Here is a 21,594-nt window from a genome sequence, read left to right as displayed (position 1 = left end):
AATAGCACATAAAGAATAGCTTCCTATAGCTTCACCTATCGCATTCAAGACTCAAGGCTAACACTATATCATGCATTCCTGAATCGGCTGAACAATTATCGCATTCAAGACTCAAACTGAACAGCTAGACATGTAAATCATTGATCAGATAATTCACAAGAGATTAAGCACCAGGAATCATGAATCATAAGTTGGAGGGCAAATTGATATCAATAAATCAAAAACACATAATCAATTAGCTATATACAAACCCTAGGTTCAGATTAAAAAACTAGCCAGACATAATAAAATCAAACATAAACATAATTAAATTGAACGCAATTGTAAAAACAAATTGTATAAAAACCGAATTAAAACGATTGTAGCGACTTGAATCTTCAATCTTGATCCAAGCCTTGAAAACTGGAAAGCTAAAAAGTTCTAAAGCTATAAAACTGAAATATGAAAATTGAGAACTGAAAAACTAAAGCTGGGAACCCTAGATAGGTCTAAAGAGGACCTATTTATAGTCTTAGGGTGAAAAACCAAGTTCTAAACCGAAAATAACTTGAAAAAACGTAAAAACGCGGAAGGGAAATAAAACACGCCTCAAATTCGGCGACCCGTTCGGCGGTCGCCGAATTGATCGCCGAATTCCGGCCAGTTAACACACGAAAACGGCGGTCGCCGTTTTTTCCACCGAAGGCCAAAATCCATCCAGGGTTTTCGGCGACCTGGCCGGCGATCGCCGTTTTGGTCGCCGAATTCACCCTTTAAACTTCCAAAATTCGGCGGTCAACGCCCTTTGACCGCCGAGTTGCTCCTTTTTCGTCCCGACTCCAGAATCTTCGTCTTTTCTCGATTTTTGGGCTCGATTCTCTCAAAACTCTTCTCTTCAACATGTTCCTTACACTCTATGCTCCAATATCACTCAATTCTGCATCCAAACAGTCAAGACTACACCCAAACGTGAAATCTCGAAATAATAGTAAATGAACTCCAAACAATAATGAAACGGGTGTAAAATCGACTTAAACTACAGAATATAAACCATAAAAACCATGCAAAATGAGTGTTTATCAACTCCCCCAAACTTAAGATGTTGCTCGTCCTCGAACAACGAGAAGAACAAAACAATAAACACGAATGGGTAAGATGATTGGATCATCGATGCCTCAGAAAAATAAAACTTTTGAATTCCCTCAAATTCTCAACACATGAACACAATAATCACCAACAAGCATAATCAATGGCAAATTCAACCTCGACATTCCAACAATTGACTCTCAAGATAAAAGTGTTTCGCTCAACTCTCAATTGATGGAAAAAGGACGTGTATCACTCATCGAAGCTCATGAAATGCAGATTACTTACCATATGCTTGCTAATTGTCTCAAAATCTCCATCGCTAAAAGTGTGTCAAGGGTAAGATCAAATAGGTCTTAAATTTGGGTTCTAATGTAGGGACATTGGATTAGGTAGGGAAATTTGGCTAAGTGACTCAAATTAAATTGCTCTCACCAACCTTATGACTTCACCATTCAAGCATGGTATAAATTCCATCATCCACCTAACAACATCATCACAAACCAAGGGATATAATCATCATAAATCAAACTAGACATTCTTTTATACTCTCATTTTTCTCATAACAACAAAGTCGACTATCCATGAATTTTTCAATTATCACTCGACTTTCTCAATCAACTTTCATCAAAATTTCTTTTTTTTTTCTCTTTTTTTTTTCGTTTTCTAGAGCTTATAAGAATGACTAGAATCATGTTTCACCCTTATTTCAATCAACCCACAATCAATATCATACGACGATCCCCATATACTCCATCACCCCCTATCATCCGGTTAATGAATCAAAGCTTAAAAAGGCTCAAACACGGGTAACAAGGGAATAATGTTTTTCAGGACAGTGTTTGGGATATAACGTGGCTTACGAAAAATGGCCTAAGATCATTTCAAACTCTTGAACACAACAAGCAACCTCGACCAAGACTCATGGCAAGTTCTAGAAGCGCACTACATGCATGACAACACTCAAAAACAAAGAACAAACTGCAAATATGGGCAGTTAAGGCTCAATTCCTCACTAGCTTGTTCAATGTCAAAAGTCAAGGCAAAATCTACTCATCAATCACACACATCGGTTCAAATCATGTCATCATATCGAGAAAAATTGAGAATTACCTTCTTTTTCGCAGAAATCGTCACAGGCACCTTACCAATCAACTAAATGGAGCAACAACCATTCAAAATAGCACAGAAACTATGGAGTAAGTCTGAGAGATTATATCAATTTAATTACAGGCCCACGAATTAAAAGACTAAGGAACAAATCTCCTCAAAAACATCAAAAAGATCAAAAATATGCTAGGTTAAAAATGCAAACCATAACTAATCTCCATCCCCCTCCCCCAAACTTATTAAGGAGCGAATGTTCGAAAATAAGTTTGGAGGGAAAAATAGATAAAAGTTATGGTTAGCATACTTACAAATCACTCAAGATGGCGGTCCTCCTTGTCGCCTCTGGAACTCCTGAAACTGTCGTAGGAGTTCCTCCTGCATAGCCATCTGCCTCGCATATTCTTGCTGCTGTCTCGCCATCTCAGCCCGCTGCCACGCCTCAAAGGTCGCCTGCCGGTTGAACTCCTCCCGGGCGTATGTCTCAAAAGCGCCATAATGAGCAAATTGCTCGCGCTGATATGCATCCATCGCTTGCTGCTGCAGGCGAACCGCTGTGACGTCAGTGCGCATCACCGTGAGCTGCGCCTCCTGTTGCTCGACGAAGCCCTGCAACCGCTGCATCCGATCGGTGAGGTCAGTCACATCAAAATGGGCTCCCGGTCCCCATTGTTCTCCGGCTGCTTCTGCCGCGGGCTCCTCCTGCTCCTCTTCCTCCTCATGCACCTGCTCCTGCTGAAAGACCTGCTCATCAACCCGCTGCCCTGCAATAACCCTCAAATGGGCGTCAGTGTTCATTAGCCAATTTTGCGTCTCAAAGCGTCCGCCCACTCGGGTGAGAGGCGGGTTCGGCAGGGGGAAGTGGTCTCCATCACTTTGCACTAGCTTGAACGGGGGCTGGGCGCTCGTCAAGAATCGCATGTGGACCAATCGGCGACCGTTGAGTAGCGTATCACCTGCCAACGCATCCCATTGAGCAACGGCGGGACAAATACGTCGGGCAAGGGGTGTAAGCATTCCTCCAATTGTAATCACTCCTCTGGTCGCGCTGGATGCCTTGAACAACTGCTTGAGGAGGATTTGAGTCAAATCCATTGGGGTGCGTGTGAGCATCCCCCAAATCATGAACAGCTCCTGCTGCGTCACATGAGTGTTGTCCTTCCGTGCAAGCACCGTATAAGCCAAGATGCGGTGTGCCATCCTTAGGACAGGATTTCTGATATCCGCCGCATTCGATGTCCCCGACTCGAATGCACCAGCGCTCGGCAGGGCTATTTCTCTCCAAAATGCTCCAACATTGAACTCGGTACCAATTGTATGCACGGTGTAGCCCCCTATCCTGCAGTTGAGTGCATTGGTGATCTCGTTCACCGAAGTATCCGCCTCCCAAATATTATTGAGTTGGAAATAGATGGTTCTCGGTCTGTTTTCCTTGAAGACCGACTGATCCAACGAGCTCAAAATCTCCAGCGTTGCTCGTTCATAGGTGGGCCATCCACCGTTGAAGATGTAGACCCACCCCACATGGTAGAACAGGTCTCTCACGTCGTCATAAATTCCCATCTCTCGGAGAAGGTCGTGATCGGCATACCGTGTGATTTCGATCCCCTTCTTGGCAAGCTTCTTAAACCGAACCCTATCATCATCGGATATCAGGACTACCCCATGAAACTCGGGGTCCTCCCGTGTATATTCGCCCGGTTGGCGTGAGCTTTCGCCCGGTTGGCGTGAGCTTGAGGCGCCGGCGGTTCTACGCTTCTTTGGGGCCATGGTACCTGGATTAATTGCTAGTTAGAAACCATGTAAACATCCACAAGATTTCAAAACAAGCCAACTAGCACCCCCTTTCCATCTCTTTTGACAAAAATCAACTTCTTGTGTCTATCATAATCCCCCACATCATGCTAAGTCTTTCAAAAGATACACAGCCTCATGAATATTATCAATGCCACAATCAACATCACATATAGTCTTCAAATAAAGACCAATCAAAATCAAAGCAAAGACAATATCCCCTTGAGACTTAACAATTATAGAACTAGCATGCTCTTGTGGATTCCATCACTCATCAACACCAACAATGATCTATCAATAAGTTCAAACATCAACACAAAGCAATTGATTCAAACTCCCTAAACAATTAAGCTCATAAAAAGTTCTAGCATAAACCCTAGCTCTACTAACCCATCAAAAATTTCACAATCAAACCAAAGAAACATAGTAGTAGCATAGGAATAACACTAGATTAAGAGTTAGAAGCACATACCTTGAGGATTTAGGAGTGATTTTCGAAAATTCAAGTGTTCTTGAGCAAAAAACCCCAAATTCGTGAATCTCCCGATTTGGTGGATGAAAACCCGAAGTAATCGGATGGAATGGAAGATAATGATGTGGGTAGTGAATGTATGGAAGGAATTGTGAAGATTCAAAGTCGTTTGGGAGTAATTGGATGAAGAATTTTCAAAAATTATACTACTATGTGTGCTGAGTGTGTGTTTTAGGTGTAGGGTATGAAATAAAGGAAAAAAAACGCAACTTAAAACAAACCTGGGCAGTTCGGCGACCAACTCGGCGATCGCCGAGTTGGTCGCCATTTTTTGGAATTTTTGTGAACGAAATCGGCGACCGCCGTTTTTCTGCCTTGAGTGTAAATTCCATCCAGGGAATTCGGCGACCTGGACGGCGATCGCCGTTTTGGTCGCCGTTTTCAGAGCTGGGTCGCCGAATTTCCAGTCGAGTCGCCGTTTTTCGATTTTTCCCTTTTTTTTTTTTTACTGCAAAAACGAAACACACTAGGAAAAACATTAAAAACGAACATAAACTAACAAAAAGAAACTAAGTAAAAACGAGAAGAAAGAAACGACAAACGAAAACAAAGAAAAACAAGCAAAAACTAACAAAGCAAGTAAAAATTGGGTTACCTCCCAACAAGTGCTAAAATTAACGTCTATAGCTTGACGATACCTCCAATCACGGATCAATGAAATTGACCACTTCCACGTCGTGGTCCAATTCAGCTTTGAAGTACGGTTTGAGGCGATGTCCATTAACAGTGAAAGTGGACCCATTCGATGCAAGCAACTCATAAGTCCCATTCCAATTGCTCTTGTGAACCACATATGGACCTCTCCATCTAGACTGCAGCTTGCCAGGAAAAAGTCGAAGCTTAGAATCATACAAGAGTACCTCATGTCCCGGCTTGAATTCCTTTGTGCGAATGCTCAAATCATGGAACTTCTTTGCCCTTTCCTTGTAAATACGGGAACTCTCATATGCTTCATTCCTCCACTCATCCAACTCTGTCAACATATCTCGCCTTGTATGGCCGGCCTCCTTGAACTCCAAATTGATTCTCCTCGTCGCCCAATATGCCTTGTGCTCTATCTCAACAGGTAAATGACAGGATTTGCCAAAAACAAGTTGATAAGGAGACATACCAATTGGAGTCTTGTAGGCGGTGCGATACGCCCAAAGAGCATCATCCAAGTGCTTGGCCCAATCTTTCTTGTTGGCGACGCTCTTCTCCAAAATTTGCTTGATTTCTCGATTTGCCAACTCTGCCTGCCCATTAGCTTGAGGATGATATGGAGTCGTCACCTTGTGCTTTACTCCATACTTTGCCAAAACGCTTGCTAGCAGCTTGTTGTTGAAGTGCGAACCCCCATCACTAAGCAACGCTCTCGGTGCTCCGAATCGAGTCAAAATATTCTTTTGCAAGAATTTAATGACTACCTTTGAATCATTGGTGACAGTCGGGATTGCCTCCACCCATCTAGACACATACTCAACCGCAAGCAATATATAGGAAAAACCACATGAAGGAGGGAAATGACCCATGAAGTCAATTCCCCAAACATCAAATAGCTCTACCTCAACAATGATGTTTTGCGGCATCTCATCCCGCTTGGTGATGTTGCCCATGCGTTGGCATCGATCACAAGACTTCACGAAAGCATGGCAGTCTGCAAAAATTGAAGGCCAATAAAATCCACTATGATTTACCTTCATGGCAGTGCGGTTGGCTGCAAAGTGACCTCAACTAGGTGAGCTATGACACTCCTCAATGATCTTTGGCCATTCATGCTCCCTAACACATCGCCGAATAAAGCCATCGGCGCATCTCCGGTATACGTAAGGATCCTCCCAATAATAGAACTTGACATCATGGAGGAACTTCTTCTTTTGATAGTGCGATAACCCCTCGGGAAGAGCTCCAATAACCAAGTAGTTGCTATAATCGGCATACCATGGATCCTTAAATAACACCGCCCAAATCTGCTCATCGGGAAAAGACTCATTTATGGCCATGTTCGGATCATCCCCCTCAATCGGATTCTCCAATCGAGACAAGTGGTCAGCTACCACATTCTCACATCCCTTGCGATCTCGGATCTCCATATCAAACTATTGCAGCAATAAGATCCAACGAATTAAGCGGGGCTTAGAGTCCTTCTTCGTAAACAAGTAGCGGATGGCGGCATGATCAGTGTAGACAATTGAATGAGTTCCAATCAAATAAGAACGGAACTTATCAAAAGCATACACCACAGCTAGCAGCTCCTTCTCCGTGGTAGTGTAGTTCATCTGCGCAGAATCCAAAGTTTTACTTGTGTAGTAAATTACCTTGAACAGCTTATCTCTCTTTTGCCCCAACACAGCTCCCACGGCCCAATCGCTAGCATCGCACATCAACTCAAACGGGGCACTCCAATCCGGCGTGATCAAAACTGGCGTAGTGGTCAAGGCAGCTTTCAACTTCTCAAAGGAGACGAGGCACTCATCGGTGAAGACAAACTTCACATCCTTCTCTAGCAAAGCACAAAGTGGCTTGGACAGCTTGGAGAAGTCTTTGATGAAGCGCCTATAAAATCCTGCATGCCCAAGAAAGCTCCGCACCGATTTCACAGATGTAGGAGGAGGCAACTTCTCTATAGCCATAATCTTCGCACGATCCACCTCCAAACCTTGGGCAGAAACCTTATGCCCCAAAACAATGCCTTCTCGAACCATGAAGTGGCATTTTTCCCAATTTAGCACTAGTGCCGTCTCCTCACAACGCTGCAACACTTGAGCAAGATTGTCCAAACAATTATCAAAGGAGGAACCAAAAACAGAAAAGTCATCCATGAATACCTCCATAATGTTTTCAATCAACCCATGGAAAATCGCCATCATGCAGCGTTGAAACGTGGCAGGAGCATTGCAGAGACCAAAAGATATCCTCCTAAAAGCAAAAACGCCATAGGGACAAGTAAAAGCGGTCTTATGCTGATCCTCCGGGGCTATCATAATTTGATTGTAGCCCGAGTACCCATCCAAGAAACAATAGTACTCATATCCTGCCAAGCGGTCAAGCATCTGATCAATAAACGGCAAAGGAAAGTGATCCTTACGTGTGGCTGCATTCAAAGCTCGATAGTCAATGCACACGCGCCATCCTGTGACTAGCCTCGTAGCTATAAGCTCATCTCTCTCATCCTTAACCACAGTCATGCCTCCCTTCTTGGAGACAACTTGAGTTGGGCTCACCCACTCACTATCAGAGATGGCATATATGATTCCTGCATCCAACCACTTGAGCACCTCCTTTCTCACAACTTCTTGCATCGCCGGATTCAAACGTCGTTGCGGCTGCACCTTAGGCTTGTATTCCTGCTCTAATAAAATACGATGCATGCAAATAGAAGGACTAATTCCTTTGATGTCAGAAATAGACCATCCTATAGCAGACTTGTATTTCCTCAACACTCGCATCAACTTCTCCGACTCCAACGGAGATAAATAAGCAGATACAATAACAGGAAACGTTTCATTCTCACCCAAAAATTGGTATCTCAAGTGCTCAGGAAGCGGTTTTAGCTCAAGTTTGGGTGTAGCTGCAGCTGCAGCTGGCGCAGGAAAATCAGCTCCCTTTTCCGTGGACTTGCTTCCCCCATCAACAGGTTTGTGAATATCCATGTAAGGCACATGATCGATGGGATGGCTCTCAACGGCCTCCAGCTCTGCAATATAATCTAAAATCTCATCACACGCCTCATCTAGATCGGAATACGGAAATAATGACTGTGTGATGCACTCCTCCAAAGGATCCTCTACAGCTGCAGGAAAATCCACCATAGTATCAATTAGGTTGCAATCCTCAACTTGTGGCTCAGCTGGCTTCTTCATCGCATCATAGATAGACAACGTCATCTTCTCATCATTGACACGGAAAGTCAGATCTCCCTCCTGAACATCTATCAATGCACGGCCCGTAGCTAGAAACGGACGCCCCAAGATCAATGGAGTATTCTTGTCCTCCGGCATGTCCAATACTACGAAATCTGCAGGAAAGATAAACTGCTCCACCTGCACTAGAACATCCTCCACAACTCCCTTGGGATAAGTAAGGGAACGATCTGCCATCTGCAAAGCAATAGATGTAGGCTTGATTTCTCCAATCTCCAACCGTTTGAAAATAGAGAGAGGCATCAAATTGATGCTTGCCCCTAAATCACAAAGCACACGGGAGAAATTCTGCCCTCCAATCACACAAGCTATAGTAAAGCTGCCAGGATCCTTCTGCTTCAATGGTAGCTTTCTTTGTAGCACAGCACTGCATTCCTCGGAAAGATTTATCGTCTCATATTTCCCCAACTTCTTCTTGTTGGAGACTGCATCCTTGAGGAACTTGGCATAGCCTGGCATATCTCTCAAAGCATCAAGTAAAGGAATATTGATGTGCAGCTTTGAAAATACCTCCATAAACTTGGCTAACTTCTCATCCATCTTTGGCTTTCCCAGGCGATTCGGGAAAGGCGCTACAGGCTTGTACTCTGGCCTGGGAAACGTGGGAGTAGGAATGGGCTCCTTAACGGCAGCAGAACTCGATGCCTTTGAAGTAGGCGGCGAATCGCAAACAGTCGTCTCCAAGTCATCTTCCTCAACAATCTCTACACCTTTTCCCTTGCCATCCTGCAGCTCTGGATGATTCTGATATTGAGTCCCGCTCCTTAGATGAATTGCATTACACTGATTTTTAGGATTGATCTCAGTGTTGCTAGGGAACTTTCCTGGTGTGTGCTGCGCAGCTGCTTGGTTGGCAATCTGACCAACTTGATTCTCTAACATTTGCACTTGTTTGGACAGTGCTGAAAAGTTTTGCTCCATGTTGAACATTTTGGTTCCCAAGTTTGCCGAGTTTGTCTCCATCCCGGTGACCTTCACCAAAACTTGCTTCATCATTTCCTCTATTGAATCTTTCTTTGGCTCATTGATGACTCCCCCACTAGAAACAGAAAATCCAGGTGGAGGCTGCAAAGCATTGTTGGGATTTGAATAGGAAAAATTTGGATGATTCCTATTATTTAGATGATACGGTGGATTTCCGCCCTGATGTCCTTGATAGTTTGGTCTATTGAATTGGTACTGCCGTTGGATGTAATTAGCATCTTCCAACTGTGACACATCAGGTAAACTCGGCTGCTGAGGAATTTTAGCTAGCAGTGTCTTTCTCTCCAACTCATACTGCTTTTGAAGAGCTTCATATTTCTCTTTAAAATCATCTCTCTCCTCATTCACAGCTGCAATTCTTCTCGTGGAATTTCTGTCATTCGGCCATTGGTAACTGTTGGAGGCCATCTCTTCTATCACACGATACGCCTCCTTTGTATTTCTATGGAGAAGACATCCACCTGCAGTAGCATCCACCATACTCTTTGTTAGACCAGTCAAACCATTATAAAAGTGAATGATTTGCTGATCCTCTGTGAAACCATGTTGTGGGCATTTCCTGAGCAGCTCACGAAATCTTTCCCAGGCATCATGAATGGTCTCATCTCCTAGCTGGGAAAAATGAGAAATCTCTGCAATGATTTTCTGAGCTTTAGAGGCAGGAAAGTATTTTGCCAAGAAAGCTCTACACAAATCCTCCCATCCAGTAATAGCACCTCTGTCCAAACACTTGAACCATTCCTTTGCTCTATCTCTGAGAGAGAATCCAAACATCTTCATTCTGATGGCATCTGGTGGCACTCCATTCTGCTTAATAGTGTCGCAGATATCTAGAAACTGAGTGATGTGGACATGCGGATTTTCATCAGCCATTCCACTAAACTGTTCAGCTTGCACCATGTTTATCAATCCCGGCTTCAGTTCGAACGTGGTAGCCTGCACAGTTGGTCCCCATCTGCCTCCTTGAAATTGATCAACCCTAGGCTGATACATGTGATTCAGTGGTGGCTCTGTTGGAGGAGCCCGGTTGCGCTCTCTTTCTTCATCTAGTTGCCTCTGAAGGTTTGTCACGACTTGCACAAGAGTTTGAAGGTCCATGTTATTCTCTGCCATTGCTTGCTTTTTCTTTTCGCGGTTGTCTCTTTTGTACTGTTTTTCGATTTCCAAGTTCAAAGGTACTAGATGTTCCTTTCCTTTGGATCTCGTGATCATGCACGCCTGAGACAACAAACAAAAACAGAAATTTAAAAACTAAAAAAAAAAAAAATTAAAACTTATAACGCCTGAAATAATGCTTAAGTCTAATCAGAAATATTAAAGTTAATTCTAAATAGTCCCCGGCAACGGCGCCAAAAAGTTGATCACTAAATTATTAGCAACAAATTACCGCAACTAACACGGTGCAATTGCAGCACAAAATCAGTAACCGAGTATCGTATCCACAGGGACTATTAAAACGAATTACTCTAAGTAATCCTAATTAAACTATAGTAATATTCAGGCAACGAAAGGTAGAGATTGGTTGACGTAAATTAAAACGCAAATAGAAACTAATAAAAATACGTAGATAAATTCAAATATGGAAAACTCTGACCCTAGGGATGTATTTTCACCAATCAACTACATGCATTCAACCTATTGATTCAATTACCAATTTTAATCCAACCCTGATGAAAGATCACTATACTATCCACAAGCGTCTCTAACGACCACCTATGAACGTAGATTAATTAATCCCTTTTCACATTCAAGACTCCAAGGAATTAATTAACTCCCAATAGCACATAAAGAATAGCTTCCTATAGCTTCACCTATCGCATTCAAGACTCAAGGCTAACACTATATCATGCATTCCTGAATCGGCTGAACAATTATCGCATTCAAGACTCAAACTGAACAGCTAGACATGTAAATCATTGATCAGATAATTCACAAGAGATTAAGAACCAGGAATCATGAATCATAAGTTGGAGGGCAAATTGATATCAATAAATCAAAAACACATAATCAATCAGCTATATACAAACCCTAGGTTCAGATCAAAAAACTAGCCAGACATAATAAAATCAAACATAAACATAATTAAATTGAACGCAATTGTAAAAACAAATTGTATAAAAACCGAATTAAAACGATTGTAGCGACTTGAATCTTCAATCTTGATCCAAGCCTTGAAAACTGGAAAGCTAAAAAGTTCTAAAGCTATAAAACTGAAATATGAAAATTGAGAACTGAAAAACTAAAGCTGGGAACCCTAGATAGGTCTAAAGAGGACCTATTTATAGTCTTAGGGTGAAAAACCAAGTTCTAAACCGAAAATAACTTGAAAAAACGTAAAAACGCGGAAGGGAAATAAAACATGCCTCAAATTCGGCGACCCGTTCGGCGGTCGCCGAATTGATCGCCGAATTCCGGCCAGTTAACACACGAAAACGGCGGTCGCCGTTTTTTCCACCGAAGGCCAAAATCCATCCAGGGTTTTCGGCGACCTGGCCGGCGATCGCCGTTTTGGTCGCCGAATTCACCCTTTAAACTTCCAAAATTCGGCGGTCAACGCCCTTTGACCGCCGAGTTGCTCCTTTTTCGTCCCGACTCCAGAATCTTCGTCTTTTCTCGATTTTTGGGCTCGATTCTCTCAAAACTCTTCTCTTCAACATGTTCCTTACACTCTATGCTCCAATATCACTCAATTCTGCATCCAAACAGTCAAAACTACACCCAAACGTGAAATCTCGAAATAATAGTAAATGAACTCCAAACAATAATGAAACGGGTGTAAAATCGACTTAAACTACAGAATATAAACCATAAAAACCATGCAAAATGAGTGTTTATCACTCGCAGGGATGCTGAAGGAAGGTCCGGGGGAATTTTATGTGCGTGGAACAAAGACAAGTTCACAGCATTAAGCACGTGGGAGATGGAGGGAGCAGTGATCATTAACGGAGAAGGGAAGGTAGGTAACCACAGTTTTTGCCTTATTAATGTTTATGCACCTATAGCTTCCTCAGAAAAGGATAATTTGTGGGATAGGCTCAAGACCATTGTGGAGCAAAACCGAGACAGGTGCTTGTGTATTTTGGGGGACTTCAATGCAGTTAGGGAGCCTGGGGAGAGGGTTGGGAAATGAGATAACTACGGAATGGGTGATATGAGGAGGTTTGACTCCTTTATCAGGGAAAGTGAGTTGACGGAGATTAGAACGCAGGGGAGGAGATTTACTTGGTATCAAGCCAATGGGGGATGTAAAAGCAAGCTCGATAGACTCCTAGTTAATGAATTGTGGTTAGATACTTGGCCGGCAACTGTCGGGAGGTGCTTACAGAGATCCGTCTCGGATCACACTGCCCGATTACTCTCTCTACAAAGAGGGTGGACTGGGGTCCAAAGCCTTTCCGCTTCATCAATGCGTGGACGACACACTCGGAATTCTACCATCTGGTTCAGAAAGTGTGGAATGATACTACAGTGGAAGGATGGGGCTGGTTTGTTTTCAAAGAAAAATTAAAGGCAGTGAAAATGGCCTTGAAAGAGTGGAATAAGACATCCTTCGGTTTTGTGGACCAAAAGATCAAAAGCGGCAAGAAGGAACTTCATCAGTGGGACGTGTTAGATGATGTCTTTGGGCTCGACGAGATGGAAGTCGCCAAAAAGAATGAAATCCGAGCCAAGATTATTCTTCACACACGCAACAAGAATATCATATTGCAGCAAAAAGCTAAGAATCGTTGGGTGAGAGAAGGTGACCAGAACTCTCACTTTTACCACAAAGTCATCATTGGGCAAAGGAAGAGAAACGAGATTGTTGGGCTGTGGTTCGGTGAGCAGTGGATTGATGAACCGGAGGTGATCAAAGCAAAGGTGGCGGATTCCTTCGAACAACTCTTTCGGAGAAACAAGAGGGTATTACCAATTACCCCACCAGATTTTACGGCTCGAAGGCTGTCTGAAGAGGACAAGGCGTGGCTTATCAGACCTTTTCTGAAGAGGAGATTAAAGAAGCTGCATGGAGCTGTGATGCCAACAAGAGTCCGGGCCCGAACGGGTTCAATTTCAAATTCTGGAAATCGGCTTGGGAGATAATCAAGAACGATTTGTTCACACTGATGAATGAATTTCATTTGAATGGGAAGATACCGAGAGGAGGCAACTCCTCTTATATTGTCCCTATACCAAAGAAGGAGGAATGCGGAACCATAGGCGACTTTCGGCCGATATCCTTGATTGGTAGTGTGTATAAAGCTGTTGCAAAGGTGCTTGCGGGCCGAATAAAAGTAGTTATGGGCTCCATCATCTCAGAAAACCAAAGTGCGTTTATTAGTGGAAGATACATTCTCGATGGGGTTATTGTGTTGAATGAGGCTATGCATGAAGCAAGAAAGAAGGGCATTGGAAGATTATTGTTCAAGATTGATTTTGCTAAGGCCTATGACTCGATCGAATGGGATTACCTCGATATCATGCTTGAGAGATTAAACTTTCACCCAATTTGGAGGAAGTGGGTCAAGGGGTGTTTATCCTCAGCTTCAGCGAATGTGTTGGTAAATGGGTCGCCGTCAGGTGAGTTTTATCTCGAAAAAGGTCTTCGACAAGGAGACCCTTTGTCGCCTTTCCTTTTTCTCATAGCCGCCGAAGGGCTGCAATCCCTCACGGATAGAGCAGTGGCTATGAAACTGCTACAACCTACAGAGATTGGCAGAGAAAAGGTGAAAATTTCCCATTTGCAATATGCAGATGATACAATCTTTATTTTGGACAAACATGAGGAGAATGTAGAGGTGGTGAGAAATATTCTGAAACTTTTCCAATTCATGTCAGGGCTAAAAGTGAATTTTGGGAAGAGTTGTTTGGTGGGTATTGGCGTTGATGAAGCAACTACGGAAAGGTGGGCAGCCAGCTTCAGTGCGACGTGGGTACAGTTCCCTTCAAATTCTTAGGGATCAAGGTTGGATGAAAGCTTAAGAGTGCTGTTGACTGGAAGTATCTGGAGGAAAAAGTTAGGAAAATGATCGAATGTTGGAAGAACTCGAAGCTGTCCTTGGCAGGAGGAATCACTTTGGTGAAGGCTATTCTGCAAGCTATACCTATTTATCAGCTTTTATTCTCTATCATACCTAAAGCCACTGTGCGTTCCGTGAATTCTCTGTTCTGCAAATTCTTGTGAGGGGGGGGGGAAGAAATGGGAATTACGGCCGAATTACGTGGGTGAAGTGGAGAGATATGTGTCTTAGCAAAAAAGAAGGGGGGATGGGGTTCCGAAACATTGAGTGGGTAAATCTTACACCTGTTGTTAAGTGGATCTGGAGGTACTGGGAGGGGAGGGGTTTGTTATGGGCAAGGGTAGTAAAATCCATTTATGGTGATATCGACTGGGTGGAGGGAGGCATAAGGCTCAGCGGGAATAGAGGGTCAAAAACGAGTTGGTGGTCGAAGGTCATTGCAGCGGGTGGAGGGGGGCCGGAGAGATGGTTCATGGAGAATATCAAACGGAGGTTAGGTAACGGGTTAGAGACGAAGTTTTGGGATCATACGTGGGTGGGCTCGGAACCGCTAAAAATTTTATTCCCTAGACTTTATCGTATCTGTGAGAACAAGGAGGTTAAAGTTGGCGAGTCAGGGAGGTGGGATGACGAGTCTTGGGTGTGGGAGTTAAAGTGGAGGAGGGAGTTAAGGGTAAGGGAGATGGAGATGGTTAACCTGCTTACAGACCATATTTCCTTCTGCAAATTGACCGCAGGTGTCGAAGATGACTGGATCTGGCGGGAGAATACAGATGGTAGATATACCATCAAATCTGCATACAACGTTATTAAAGCAAAACAAGGCGAGGACCTCAGTGAGACTGAATTTGCGAAATCCGTGGCTGCGGTTTGGAAGACGCTCGCACCGCACAAAGCCCTGGTCACGGCCTGGAGACTGTTACGAGATCGACTGCCAACCTACGATAATTTAAGGAAGAGGAATATCACTTTGGAAGAAGAGGAGCTTGAGTGCCCTTTCTGCCACGATCATGGTGAGTCTTCAAACCACCTATTCTCCCTATGCTCCAGAACGCAAGAGATATGGGATGCCATCCAGAAGTGGCTAGGTGTCTGCACGGCTCGTCCTCGCTCAATTACTTCGCACTGGGTGATGTTCTGTTTTTGTGGCAATGAAAAGAAGATAAGGAGGTTCCTTAAGATGGTGTGGGTTGGTAGCTGCTGGATAATCTGGAAGAAGAGAAACGACAAAAGGTTTGAAGGAAAGGAGTGGGCGGTTGAAGATGTGATCCTAGAGATTAAAGCTAGAACTTGGTGTTGGTATAAAACCTTTGGTAGTTTTGATAAGGAGTTGAACTTTTCTGTTTGGAGCTCCGAGGACTTAATCTCGCGAGTGATGTAATTTCTGGTACTGTTGGTACAATGGTTTGATTAATGAAATTGCTTGAACAAAAAAAAAATAATTTTTTCTTAAACAAATTGGTTATTTAGGATTATTAACACTTTTGTTATTGTTGTTAGTGTTTATTATTATTATTAGGGCAAAGGTGCACATTAGCCCCTAAACATGGCACCCCTATAGCTTTTACCCCCCGAGAATCGGTCAAGGCCCGTCGACCTCCCCGAACTCTCGAAAGAAGGGTGAAAATAACACCCCGCGTTAAACGGTCATTTAACTTTTTTTTTCTGGTCATCTTCTCCGACTGAATTTCTTCAATTTTTTGGCGAAACCATCCCACTCCGGCAAATCGAATCTCGACATGTCGATGTACCTATCCGGCGACGACAACAAATTCGAGCTCCTCCGTCACCGATCCACGGCGACATCGCTCCAGAACTCCACCACCGCGGCGTCGAGGCTTCTCCTCGAGAAATTCGCTGCCGATTTCCCCAGTCTAACCTCCTGCAAATTGCCAAGGAAATTCCTCAGAAATTCGACGCGAATACTGATAGGACGCGTGCACCCGTCGCCCGGCGCGTGGTATCAAAATAATTTGTGTATGCCCCAGACGGACAGTACACGCTCCTATTGCTCGCAACCAAAGAACAGTCTTAGCAGTAAGTATAAGGTCGATCCCACGGAGAGTGAGGAACTACTTTACTCTTCGGGTGCACAAATTGAGTTGTCACGGTCTCAACCTGTTTATCTGCACAAGTAAACTTAAACAAAGATCAAATATAACAAGGGGTAAGGTTTTCGGTTAGGTCATAACTGTTGTCAATATTTATTTCGGTCATAGGCATACTGATGATCCGTCCATGATCCGTATAGACTCAAGGCGTGGCCCAAAGACATTGGGGCGTTTCAAGAGGCTATACTTCACATTTAGGATGGTTAAGTCCTTTGCGATCACTTGGTCCGAAGGTCACACAATCCCCGGTCACAAGGCAGTGCTTCACTCCTCCTTAGATAGTAGTCATACCCGTTACTCACCAAGTATGACCCTCACCAACCTTCTCTCCCGAGGTCCCCAACTCTGCATTTTGAGTGACACATGCCTCCTGGACACAACCATTTCCGGCTTGTTAGCCGACCAGTCATAGACATGCTACGGCGCAGAAGTTACCTTCCTCGTTTGATAACCATGGCTTTATGCCTCGTCACAGTTGATGGGTAGTTTCTAGAGAAGCCCAAGACTGAGGAAGGACAATGTATCCCATCAATCATTTCCTCACCTTCCGGATCTACAACGCCTTTTGTTGACGCTGCTCAGCTACTCGGTCGTGGGTATACCGGTTGTCACGCCCTGGTATGCTCTGGCCTTTGCTTAACACGAACAGCGTTTTACTGAACGGAGATCACCCGTTAGGCCCCTACTGTCCATGGTTTGGCACAAATCCGTCTGGAACCACGAGGCTCAACCGAAAGAACAAATGCCTCACGAATGTTTACATATTGACAACAATTATTTCCACCCCTTAAACCTCACCAAGGGAACTACTCACACATAATGGAAAATATAAATGCAAAATAAAATGAACACATGAATGAAAGGAAATTTGAAATACTTGATATAAAAATACCTAAGGCAACAACTTTGGCTTTGTTCGTCACAACAGAATTGAAATACGAAAAACAAATAAAGTGTTTGGTGCGAAAAATGTAAAATGACAAAGTAAATTATTTTCTTGGTGAACTAACAAAAGTCTAAGTCTAGAAGAGCACTAAAAACTGATGTGTAAGTGTAAAAATTCGTTCATCCCCCCTTTTGGCAGCCACACATGTTGGTCTTTAAATAGCAGTTCGGTAGTGGTCAAACCCTAGCCGGCAGACCAAATCTGGCAAATTATTTCCTTCCATATTTAGCTTGATACTTGCTTTGATTTGATAGATAGTGGATCTCCAGCGGATTTGGGGTTGATTCCACACTCTTCCAGATCCTTCCATTGCTAGAATTCGCCAGAATCTTCCGGGCAATCTCCTCCACACGTCTTTCCATATATAGCTCCAGCTGCTGACTGCTGTTGAAGGGAATGGTCATACTAGCTTCTTTCTTCGGTTGGCCTCATACCAGGTGGTACACTTCGAACGTTCCCGTGCCTCGAATGGTTCTGAGGGGTACTTCATCGAGCTCTCTTCCTGGTTCATGTATAGCTCATCTGTGCTGACTGCGACTGTTGTTATGGCCTTACCAACTGCTTCCTTCGGTTAGCCTTACACCAGGTGGTACACTTCGGAGATTCCCGCGCCTCGAATGGTTCTGAGGGGTACTTCGCCGAGCTCTCTTCCTGATAAGTTTCACTTCTGGAAGTTTGGATAGTTTTGTTCCAGTAATGCCCATTCTGACCACATTTCGTGCATATGCCCTTTTCCGAGCTTCCTCCTCCTGAATACCTGTTTTCTCCCCAAGACGACTCAAACAAAACAAAAGAAAGAGAAAAATAGGGCCAAATGGCCCAAAAGTCGAAGACGCATCAAATACCAGCGAGCAACGACCGATTCGATTTCTTTCGGAGCGAGGCAGACGACACATTGTGAGTCGTACAACCATTTCGCATCTCCTTGCTCAAAACCTTGATGTTCTCGTTCTCCAACAGCCACACCTCGGGCGACGCCATTGTTGTCGGCAATCTCAACTTCTCCTAGATTTTGATTTCGATTTTGATTTCGATTTAAAGTTCGGATCTCGACATGTCGATGTACCTATCCGACGACGATGACGATGAATTCCTCCGCCGCGGATCCACGGTGGCGTCGCTCCAGAACACCACCCACCGCGGCGTCCACGTGCCAGGATCGAGGCTTCTCCTCGAAAAATTCGCCACCGATTTCCCCGCGGCGGTCAGTGAATAGTGATTTCGTCGTGGAAGAGTGTGGATTCGTGGAAGGAGATGTATGCGATGGGGATGGTGTTTTTCGATAGATGAATGTCGCCGGAAAATTGAAGGAATTCAGCCAAAGAAGATGACTAGAAAAATATAATAATAATAATAATAATAATAATAATAATAATAATAATAATAATAATAATAATAATAATAATAATAATAATAATAATAATTAAAGAAAACGGCGTTAAACAGCCGTTTAACGCGGGGTTTTATTTGCACCCTTCTTTCGAGAGTTCAGGGAGGTCAACGCGCTTTGACCGATTCTGGGGGGGTAAAAGCTATAGGGGTGTCATGTTTAGGGGCTAATGTGCACCTTTGCCCTTATTATTATTATTAGGTAAATATCACTTTTTGGCCCATCGTTTTAGCGTTTTCTCAAAACTATCCGACCCTAGGGGTAATTACAAAATAATACCCATCGTTTCATTTATTTCTTGTTTGTGACCCGCAAAAATAATTCGATGACTGCAAAATGATGTGTTCCAGCGAACAACATATGTCAATACACATAGAATTAAAAAAAAATTGTACACACAAAAATCAGTAATCACACACACAAATCATGTTGCAGCTCGGTAATTGGAACCTCCATGATCTTCTTCTCCTTCATTCTCTCCGACCCGCCGTTTGCCGCCACCGTCGGTTCCCAAGTCCCAACGCTCATCACCGTGTTTCCTCCGATAATCTTCTCTTTTCCTAACAGCTCTACACACCCCATAAATTCAACTTAATTATCTAAACTTTGCTGCCCATTTCAGCATAGGTTGCAGATGCCGTGAAAAGCTCCAGCAAAGAAAAAAATGAACCTTCCTAGTTGTGGAAGAACTAGTTGCAAAGAACTGCTCCACATTTGGTACTCACTGACGAGAGAGAGAGAGAAATAGAGATGTTCTTCAATTTTGAGCGATCGATTTAGATAATCAGCAGAAAAACTTAAAATACTCAGTAGAACAATCAAATGGAGCCTCAAATTAATCCTAGCTGATTAAGGCTGTGGCTGCGGTCATTGCTCATTGTGATGGTGGGAAATAAACGGATCTTGAAATAACTGCAGTGAGAGCCTCAAATCCTAGTTGCTACTACCACAGGCTTGTTCGCAGTGCTGAGGAGGTGGTGGTGGAGATGGCGGGGAAGAAAGTCTGAATGAGGAAGGAAAGTGAGAATTTTTGTGTGCATGTGTGGGATTGGGGGAGGGGGGAACGCATGACGTGTAAATGAGGAGGAAAGTGATTTTATGTGCGTGTTTTTTTTTTTTTGTTTTTTTTAAAATTCCATGTGCATTGACACATGGCTGTTCGCCGCACCACGTCATTTTGCAGTCACCGGAATATATTTGCGGGTCACAAATAAGAAAAAGATAGAACGATGGGTATTATTTTGTAATTATCCTTAGGGTGAGATATTTTTGAGAAAACGCTCAAACGATGGGTCAAAAAGTGATATTTACCCTTATTATTATTATTATTATTATTATTATTATTATTATTATTATTATTATTTTGGTTTGTGTTTGTGTGATGTGAATGTGTGCTCAGAAAAAGATAAGGGGAAATAAAGTTAGCACTTGGTATATTTTGGGATATATATGTGTGTGTGTCTTGCCTCATCATATATTGCTACATCGGTCAAATTTTAGATTTAACTAAATATTTCATGATGAATGTGTTGTTGGAGATTTCGATATGTAATTCATCTCGGATAAATGACGAATAATTTAATTATATACTATTTAAAAATATTTACCTTTTGTATTTATAATAAAAAAAAAAGTATCATTCAAATTATTTTAGAATTAGTAAACCATGTTTTTTATAACTATATTATATTTAATTATTTATAGTAGGGTAATTGGTGTATAAATACATGAACTTTACTCACTTTTTGTTATTTAACATGAATTTTAAATCCTAGTTATAAATACATGAACTTTACTATTTTTTTTTTTTTTTTGTATTTAGCATGAATTTTGAAACATAGTTATAAATACATGAACTCTAAATTTATTCAATTTTTGACTCGTTTTTCATTTTTTTTCCAAATTAAAGCTGACTTGGAATGCCTGAACCTTGACGTGGACAATTTGGCGATAAGATACGACGACGTCGTTTTTGGTTAGAGGAAAATAACCAAAAACTAAAATATGAAAATGAACTATAGAAATTTGTAGACAAATTTCACAAATTCAGAAAGCCAATTTCATCTTTAATATTTGAGGATTTCAGAATGTTAATTTTGTGATTGAGAAAGACATATTCAGAAATTCATAATATAAAAAACGGATAAAAAATTGAACGATGAAGATTAATTTTTATAGCTAGATTAGTAAAAAATTGAATACGTTTAAAGTTCATGCATTTATAATTATGTTGAAAAGTTCATATTAAATATCGAAATTGAGTAAAATTCATATATTTAAAACTAGGATTTAAATTTCATATTCTCTCCGTCCCATTATTAATGGCCTGTTTTCCTTTCTAGGCTGTCCCATATATAACGGCCTATTTCCTATTTCAGACGTAATAAGGGTGTAATTAGTTACACTAATTAATTAAAAAATGGTCAAATTACTCCTAATCTAAATCGGCCCCTAACCCTAAAACAAAACAATTCCTTCCAACACTCTTCTCTCTCACTTGCGCTGCAATAGCCTCTATTCATCTCAAACCCTAGATCGGCGACTCTCTCTCTCTCTCCCGATTGCTCTCGCCCATTGAAACCTTTTGACCGACGCAAATCTTACCACTGTGCGGCGCCGTCGACCACTGATACCCTTCCCTCTCCCACCGCGGTAATGAAGTCCAAATGGGAGAAGTATCTGAGCGATGAGGAGATACCTGATACTGAAGACGATTGTTCCCAATGGTCGGCGCCGCTGGAGGTTGAGTTCCCATGGTCTATT

General features: G+C 42.6%; 1 non-coding gene across 1 annotated transcript; it reads left to right on the top strand.

The window, feature by feature from the left end:
- Positions 1 to 9,922: 9,922 nt before the first annotated feature.
- LOC131002094 (small nucleolar RNA R71) lies at positions 9,923 to 10,029 on the top strand. The gene has a single exon (XR_009094172.1). It is a non-coding gene; the product is annotated as a small nucleolar RNA R71 (small nucleolar RNA).
- Positions 10,030 to 21,594: the final 11,565 nt, after the last annotated feature.

The sequence above is a fragment of the Salvia miltiorrhiza genome, chromosome 8, assembly GCF_028751815.1.
Source record: "Salvia miltiorrhiza cultivar Shanhuang (shh) chromosome 8, IMPLAD_Smil_shh, whole genome shotgun sequence".
NCBI lineage: Eukaryota > Viridiplantae > Streptophyta > Magnoliopsida > Lamiales > Lamiaceae > Salvia > Salvia miltiorrhiza.
The sequence above is the reverse complement of the archived record's forward strand: the minus strand, read 5'-3'. Positions and strand labels throughout refer to the sequence as shown.